Below are 7,375 nucleotides of genomic sequence, written 5' to 3'. Positions count from 1 at the left end.
TTTTAATGGCTGAGTAATACTCCATTGTGTATATGTACCATTGCTTTCTTATCCATTCATCTGCTGATGGACATCTAGGTTGCTTCCATGTCCTGGCTATTATAAACAGTGCTGCGATGAACATTGGGGTACACGTGTCTCTTTCCCTTCTGGTTTCCTCAGTGTGTATGCCCAGCAGTGGGATTGCTGGATCATAAGGCAGTTCTATTTCCAGTTTTTTAAGGAATCTCCACACTGTTCTCCATAGTGGCTGTACTAGTTTGCATTCCCACCAACAGTGTAAGAGGGTTCCCTTTTCTCCACACCCTCTCCAGCATTTATTACTTGTAGACTTTTGGATCGCAGCCAAAATTTCTTAAAAAGGAGAAAGGTCATTAAAATCCAGAGACCCACTGCTCTTCTGTTTTCTATCTTCTCTATAGGTTGAATATCTTCCTAAAAAGTTTGCTAAGAGGGGAGAAGATGTATTTAGCATTTTAATACTTAGATACAATAAAGATTAGAAATATTTTTGGTTTTCATTGAGTCACTATTTAATGAAGATAATATGGAGATGTATATAGAAGCCAAGGGAGATATGAAATTTATAATAGTGATTCACTAAACTAGCTTCCCAAATTCCAATATTCACAAGAAATTTAGATAATTTTTTTTTCAAAAATTACTTCTCATTCAAGTCATACTGGGTGTGTCTGATTTTCTATGCATAGGTATGAAGTACTTCAAAGAGATTTAAGTAAAAATCATCCTTAAATGTCTCAAGAAGGACTCACCACTATGATCTCCCTCACACATACAAGTCACTCTATATAGAAAAAGGATGTGATCTGGGATGCCAGAATTATTAGTTACAATAAAATTGAACAGATTATGCTGCCCAGGCAAAGGACAAAATAAGTGAATGACGGTAGCAAACAAGTGAATGATGGTGCATATATCTGCCTTCAACTCTGGGCATAGATCCATATTTAGAGGGAAAGGGACTGGTTGGAAAAGTACTAGTGTGGAATAAGAAAATATACATTTCTCTTTGCCCAAAGGTTTTCTCAGTATTACATATTTTAAAAATAACTAAGACAGATTAACAGAGCATAAAATGGAAAACAAATTTAACTGTTCAATCACTTTTATGGAGGATAATGGTTACTAACTTTCTGGAATTTATTACTCATCTAGTTACCAAGTGTCCCGGTTCCCCAACTTCATCCTAAAAGCATACCCTACCTCATTCTGGGAATGGCATCCTCCACTTATATTAATCCTCTAATATTTACTTTAAGAGTCATATATTGTGTATATCTGTAAAAGGAATTTTTCAAAGCTCTATTGGTGATTATTTAGTGTGATTATTTAAATTTGTGCTTTCACATTAAAAAGTGAAGAAGGTTCATCCTCTGTTCTGAGATTCTTTTCCTCTATAGATCATTTTGCCTCTAAATAAATAAAGGCAGATTACTTATTGATGTTCAGAATATTACCATTTAGGATGGAGGTATATTTTGACTCCAAATGTTCAGTAATTAACACAAAAGCTGCCATAGACAAAAAGAGTAAAATAATGGGGCATGACTGTAATCCAATAAAACTTATTTGTGGGCAAAAAAACAAAAAAATTTACAGTGCTCAGCAGGATTCAATAAAAGGAAATACCTGATTTACTGAAATTGGTCTGTAAGGATAATAGTAGAGCTAACAGGATTACCAATTATTTTCTTTTGCCTAGACTTACCTTCTTCCCTTCCTTCTACTTGCTGAGCCTTGTCTTGCCTTTCTTGCAAAAAAGAAAAACAGTACTCACTTTTTCATAGTTAGTAGAAAGGATTATAGCAAAAAACAGCAAAAACAAAGACAACAAAAACAAGCAAACAAAAAAGGATAACATGTCCGCACTCATCGAATTTACATCCTCTTGAGGGATATAGACAATAAAGCAAGTAAATAAATATGGATATGTTGTATGCGTTATTAAAATTCTATGAAAGAAACAAAGTGAATGAGGTGATAGAGAATTTGAACCAATAATACTTGAGATGTCTGAAGGATACCAATGAGTTGCTCCAGAAAGCTGGAAACAGAGCAGTGCAGGCAGAAGGAGCAGGAAGGACCTGAGAATGGAAAGGGCTCTTGTATTCCACCAACACAAGCACCAGTGTTCCCAAAGCATAGTGAATAAGAGGGAAAGTGGTACAGAAAGCTGACTATGAAGAGATCAGGCAGGCTTTGGAAAGTCCATGGTAAATATTTCTGGCTTTGATATAATGACAAGCCCTTAAAATATTTCAACAAGAGAAGTTACATGACAGGTTGGCTGCTGTGTGGAGAATGGAAACTAAACTAAAAAGGAAGATGAGTGCAGAAGCTACTGAAGTAACTAGAAAACAACAGTGGTCTAGGTAGGAAAAGAAAGCCAAAGATGAGCCTTCCTAGCCAATGTGAGAGCTGTAGAGACAGAGAGAGACCAAGAAGAATCTGCTTTCCATCACTGGCAAGAGTAAGGGCTATTGTATGGTAATAATAAGGAATCTTTAATTAACATCTCTCTGTAAAAAACAGTATACACACAGATACACACAAATATATTCACTGTAAATTTCTCTGACATAAAGAATGTGTGGCAAATATTTACAAATTTTATTATAAATTCTAGAGAGCCAAGAGATTCTAATAGAGTTCTTTGATTTTTCTAAGGAAATCTGACACCATAACCAATCCATGATTGCAACTGTTGAAAGAGCATATTTCCGACATGAATGGTGACTGATATTTCCACTTATGTGACCAATTAAAATGAAAGTGAAACAACACAAACTTCACCCATTCATTAATGACATGAGCCACTTTGGTGAATCAGCTTACTAGTTTTTAAGTAATGAAAGAATAGTTGTGCACTTTTTCTATGGAATTCCCTAAAAGCTACAACTATAACACAATTTCAATTTTGTCTCCATTATTAACATTTTCTTCATCAATTTAAGTCTAGACAATCAAAAAATGATAAAATCTATGGCAGATTGTAGTGTTTGCTAATTGTTGTGGTATAAATACTCTACACATGGACATCACCAGGTGGTCAATACCGAAATGAGACTGATTATATTCTTTGCAGAAAAAAATGGAGAAGCTTTATATAGTATGCAAAACTAAGACCAGGAGCTAACTGTGGTTCTGATCATGAACTCCTTATTGCCAAATTCAGACTTAAATTGAAGAAAGTAGGCAAAACCACTAGACGATTTAGGTATGACCTAAATCAAATCCCTTACGATTATACAGTGGAAGTGAGAAATAGATTCAAGGGATTAGATCTGATAGACAGAGTGCCTGAAGAACTATGGACTGACATTCATGACATTGTACAGGAGGCAGGGATCAAGACCATCCCCAAGGAAAAGAAATGCAAAGAGGCAAAATGGTTGCCTGAGGAGGCTTTACAAATAGCTGTGAAAAGAAGAGAAGTGAAAGGCAAAGGAGAAAAGGAAAGATATACCCATTTGAATGCAGAGTTCCAAAGAATAGCAAAGAGAGATAAGAAAGCCTTCCTCAGTGATCAATGCAAAGAAATAGAGGAAAACAACAGAATGGGAATGACTAGAGATCAATTCAAGAAAATTAGAGATACCAAGGGAACATTTCATGCAAAGATGGGAACAATGGACAGAAATGGTATGGACCTAAGAGAAGCAGAGAATACTAAAAAGAGGTGGAAAGAACACACAGAAAAACTATACAAAGAAGATCTTCATGACCCAGATAATCACCATGGTATGATCACTCACCTAGAGCCAGACATCCTGGAATGTGAAGTCAAGTGGGTCTAGGAAGCATCACTACCAACAAAGCTAGTGGAGGTGACAGAATTCCACTTGAGCTATTTCAAATCCTAAAAGATGATGCTGTGAAAGTGCTGCATTCAATACGCCAGCAAATTTGGAAAACTCAGCAGTGGCCACAGGACTGGAAAAGGTCAGTTTTCATCCCAATCCTAAGAAAGGCAATGCCAAAGAATGATCAAACTACTGCACAATGGCACGCATCTCACACACTAGCAAAGTAATGCTCAAAATTATCCAAGCCAGGCTTCAACAGCACGTGAACTGTGAACTTCCAGATGTTCAAGCTGGATTTAGAAAAGGCAGAGGAACCAGAGATCAAATTGCCAGCATCCGTTGGATCATCAAAAAACCAAGAGAGTTCCAGAAAAACATCTACTTCTTCTGCTTTGTTGACTATGCCAAAGCCTTTGACTGTGTGGATCACAACAAACTGGGAAATTCTGAAAGAGATGGGAATATCAGACCACCTGACCTGCCTATTGAGAAATCTGTATACAGATCAGGAAGCAACAGTTAGAACTGGACATGGAACAAAAGACTGATTCCAAACAGGGAAAGGAGTACCTCAAGACTATATATTGTCACTGTGCTTATTTAACTTATATGCAGAGTACTTCGTGAGAAATGCTGGGCTGAATAAATGAAGAAGAACTAAAGAGCCTCTTGATGAAAGTGAAAGGGGAGAATTAACAAGTTGTCTTAAAACTCAACATTCAGGAAACTAAGATCATGGCATCTGGTCCCATCACTTCGGGCAAATAGATGGGGAAACTGAGAAAACAGTGACAGACTTTATTTTCAGGCTCCAAAATCACTCACTTGGTGAATGCAGCCATGAAATTATAAGGTGCTTGCTCCTTGGAAGAAAAGTTATGACCAACCTAGACATTATATTAAAAAGCAGAGACATTGCTTTGCCAACAAAGGTCAATCTTGTCAAAGCTACTGTTCTTCCAGTAATCATGTATGGATGTGAGAGTTGGATTACAAAAAAAAGCTAGGTCCTGAAGAATTGATGCTTTTGAACTGTGGTGTTGGAGAAGACTCTTGAGAGTCCCTTGGACTTCAAGGAGATCCAACCAGTTCATCCTAAAGGAAATCAGTCCTGAATATTCATTAGAAGGACTGATGCTGAAGCTGAAACTCCAATACTTCGGACACCTGATGCGAACAACTGACTTATCTGAAAAGACCCTAATGCTGGGAAAGATTGAAGGTGGGAGGAGAAGGGGACAACAGAGGATGAGATGGTTGGATAGCATCACCAACTCAATGGACATGAGTTTGGGTAAACTCTGGAAGTTGGTGATGGACAGGGAGGCCTGGTGTGTTTCACTCCATGGGTTCACAATGAGTTTGACATGACTGAACAACTGAACTGATCTGAAATACTCCCAATGTGGACATTTTCCACCTATTAATATTTCCCCTGAATATGGAACACACAGTTATGTAGTACATCCTCTATACAGATACAGTAAATATAACCTCAAACATACAGATAACACTGCCATGTGGCAACAAATAGTAAGAATGTGATAAAATCTGAGTATTTACTACCTTCACGTTTAGTATACTTTAACTGTAACTTTATTTAATTTATATCTTAGTAATGGCTTTATTTAAGAGACAGCTCACAACATTCCTGAAAACATAACAAACATCCCATGAGTCAATGTGAGCTGCCGTGAGCCAGTCTGGCATATCACTGAAGTAGGGCCATATGACAGATATAAGGGACTAGATCTCTCCCTGGTAGGACTCTATCTTGAGACCCAAGCTTGCTCCTCTGCCCTAGACTCCACTTTACCCAGGGATAGGAAAAGAAAGTACCTGTGAAGCTGAGCCATAATCTAGAGGAAGCCACTGAAATTATATCATCCCCAAGAGAAGAACATAAGGATCCAAGAGCAAGTTTTTCCAGGATCAGTGATCAGAGAACAGTTCACTGAGTGACTGGCACAATTTTTATACCTCATCCTGGTGAAGTAAAAGTCACTCAGTTGTGTCCTACTCTTTGCCAATCTGTGAACTACCAGGCTCCTCTGTCTATGGAACTCTACAGGTCATAATACTGGAATGGGTAGCCATTCCTTCTCCAGGAGATCTTCCCAACCCAGGGATCTGAATCACCAGGAAAGCCCAAGAATACTAGAGTGGGTAGTCTATCCCTTCTCCAGGGGTTCTTCCTGACCCAGGAATAGAACCAGGGTCTCCTGCAATGCAGGCGGATTCTTTACCAGTTGAGCTACCTCTTGGTACCTATTCCCAATCTCTTGAAGTTGAAAAGTGCTTCTTGTGAGTAAATCACATAAATGGGTTACAAATAAATTAGAATCTGTATCCATTTCTTAGTGCTGCAGTTCAAAAGCTTCTAAAGGTCAGAGATTTGTTGCTACAATACTTGGTGAAAAATTCAATAATCTAGCTTAATATTATGTGCATTAAACATAATCAATACAATCTAATATAGGAAGTAAAAAGCTCTGGGGCAATTTTAAGTTGCTCTCCCTTCATTGTTCCCTGGTGACTCAGTGGTAAATAATCCACCTGCCATTGCAGGAGATGAGATGCAAGAGACATGGATTAGATCCCTGGGTTAGAAAGACATCCTGGAGGAGGAAATGGCAACCCACTCCAGTATTCTTGGCTGGAGAATTCCATGGACAGAGGAACCTGGAGGGCTACAGTCCATGGGTTATAAAGAGTCAGATACAACTGAGCAAATGAGCACCGAGACCCTTTGTTACAGATCTTTGCCTCTCCCCTTATATCCCAGAAGCCATTGTAGATATATACATGACTTTTTTGGTAACCAAAAGACACTACATTTCTTTCAAGTCAAGGAAAAATAGATGCTTTCAGGCACATTCACTGATGTTACTAATTCTCAGAATTAATTTTTTAAGATCCTGCGGTTGAATGCATCAATATGGTTTCTACGCTAATAAAAATTATAACAGCACCACGCCTTTTTTTAATATAAATCAGTGCAGATGGTGATTGCAGCCATGAAATTAAAAGACGCTTACTCCTTGTAAGGAAAGTTATGACCGACCTAGACAGCATATTAAAAAGCAGAGATATTACTTTGTCAACAAAGGTCCGTCTAGTCAAGGCTATGGTTTTTCCAGTGGTCATGTATGGATGTGAAAGTTGGACTATAAAGAAAGCTGAGTGACGAAGAATTGATGCTTTTGAACTATGGTGTTGGAGGACTCTTGAGAGTCCCTTGGACTGCAAGGAGATCCAACCAGTCCATTCTAAAGGAGATCAGTCCCGGGTATTCATTGGAATACCCAGGATGTTGAAGCTGAATCTCCAATATTTTGGCCACCTGATGCGAAGAGCTGACTCATTTGAAAAGACCCTGATGTTGGGAAAGATTGAAGGCAGGAGGAAAAGGGGACAACAGAGGATGAGATGGTTGGATGGCATCACCGACTCAGTGGACATGAGTTTGGGTAAACTCTAGGAGTAGGTGATGGACAGGGAGGCCTGGCATGCTGTGGTTCATGAGGTCACAAAGAGTTGGACACTAC

The 7,375-nt window shown here is 38.4% G+C and overlaps 1 long non-coding RNA gene across 1 annotated transcript; it reads right to left on the bottom strand.

Moving 5' to 3' along the window:
* Nucleotides 1-245: 245 nt before the first annotated feature.
* On the bottom strand, nucleotides 246-3,833 carry LOC123334901. The gene is made up of 3 exons (XR_006553094.2): nucleotides 3,777-3,833; nucleotides 1,730-1,767; nucleotides 246-447 (listed from the first exon to the last, which is right to left on the bottom strand). It is a non-coding gene; the product is annotated as an uncharacterized LOC123334901 (long non-coding RNA).
* Between the last annotated feature and the right edge of the window lie 3,542 nt (nucleotides 3,834-7,375).

Source organism: Bubalus bubalis, chromosome 8 (genome assembly GCF_019923935.1).
Source record: "Bubalus bubalis isolate 160015118507 breed Murrah chromosome 8, NDDB_SH_1, whole genome shotgun sequence".
In the NCBI taxonomy this organism is placed as follows: Eukaryota; Metazoa; Chordata; class Mammalia; order Artiodactyla; family Bovidae; genus Bubalus; species Bubalus bubalis.
This window is presented reverse-complemented; position numbering and strand designations above follow the sequence as displayed.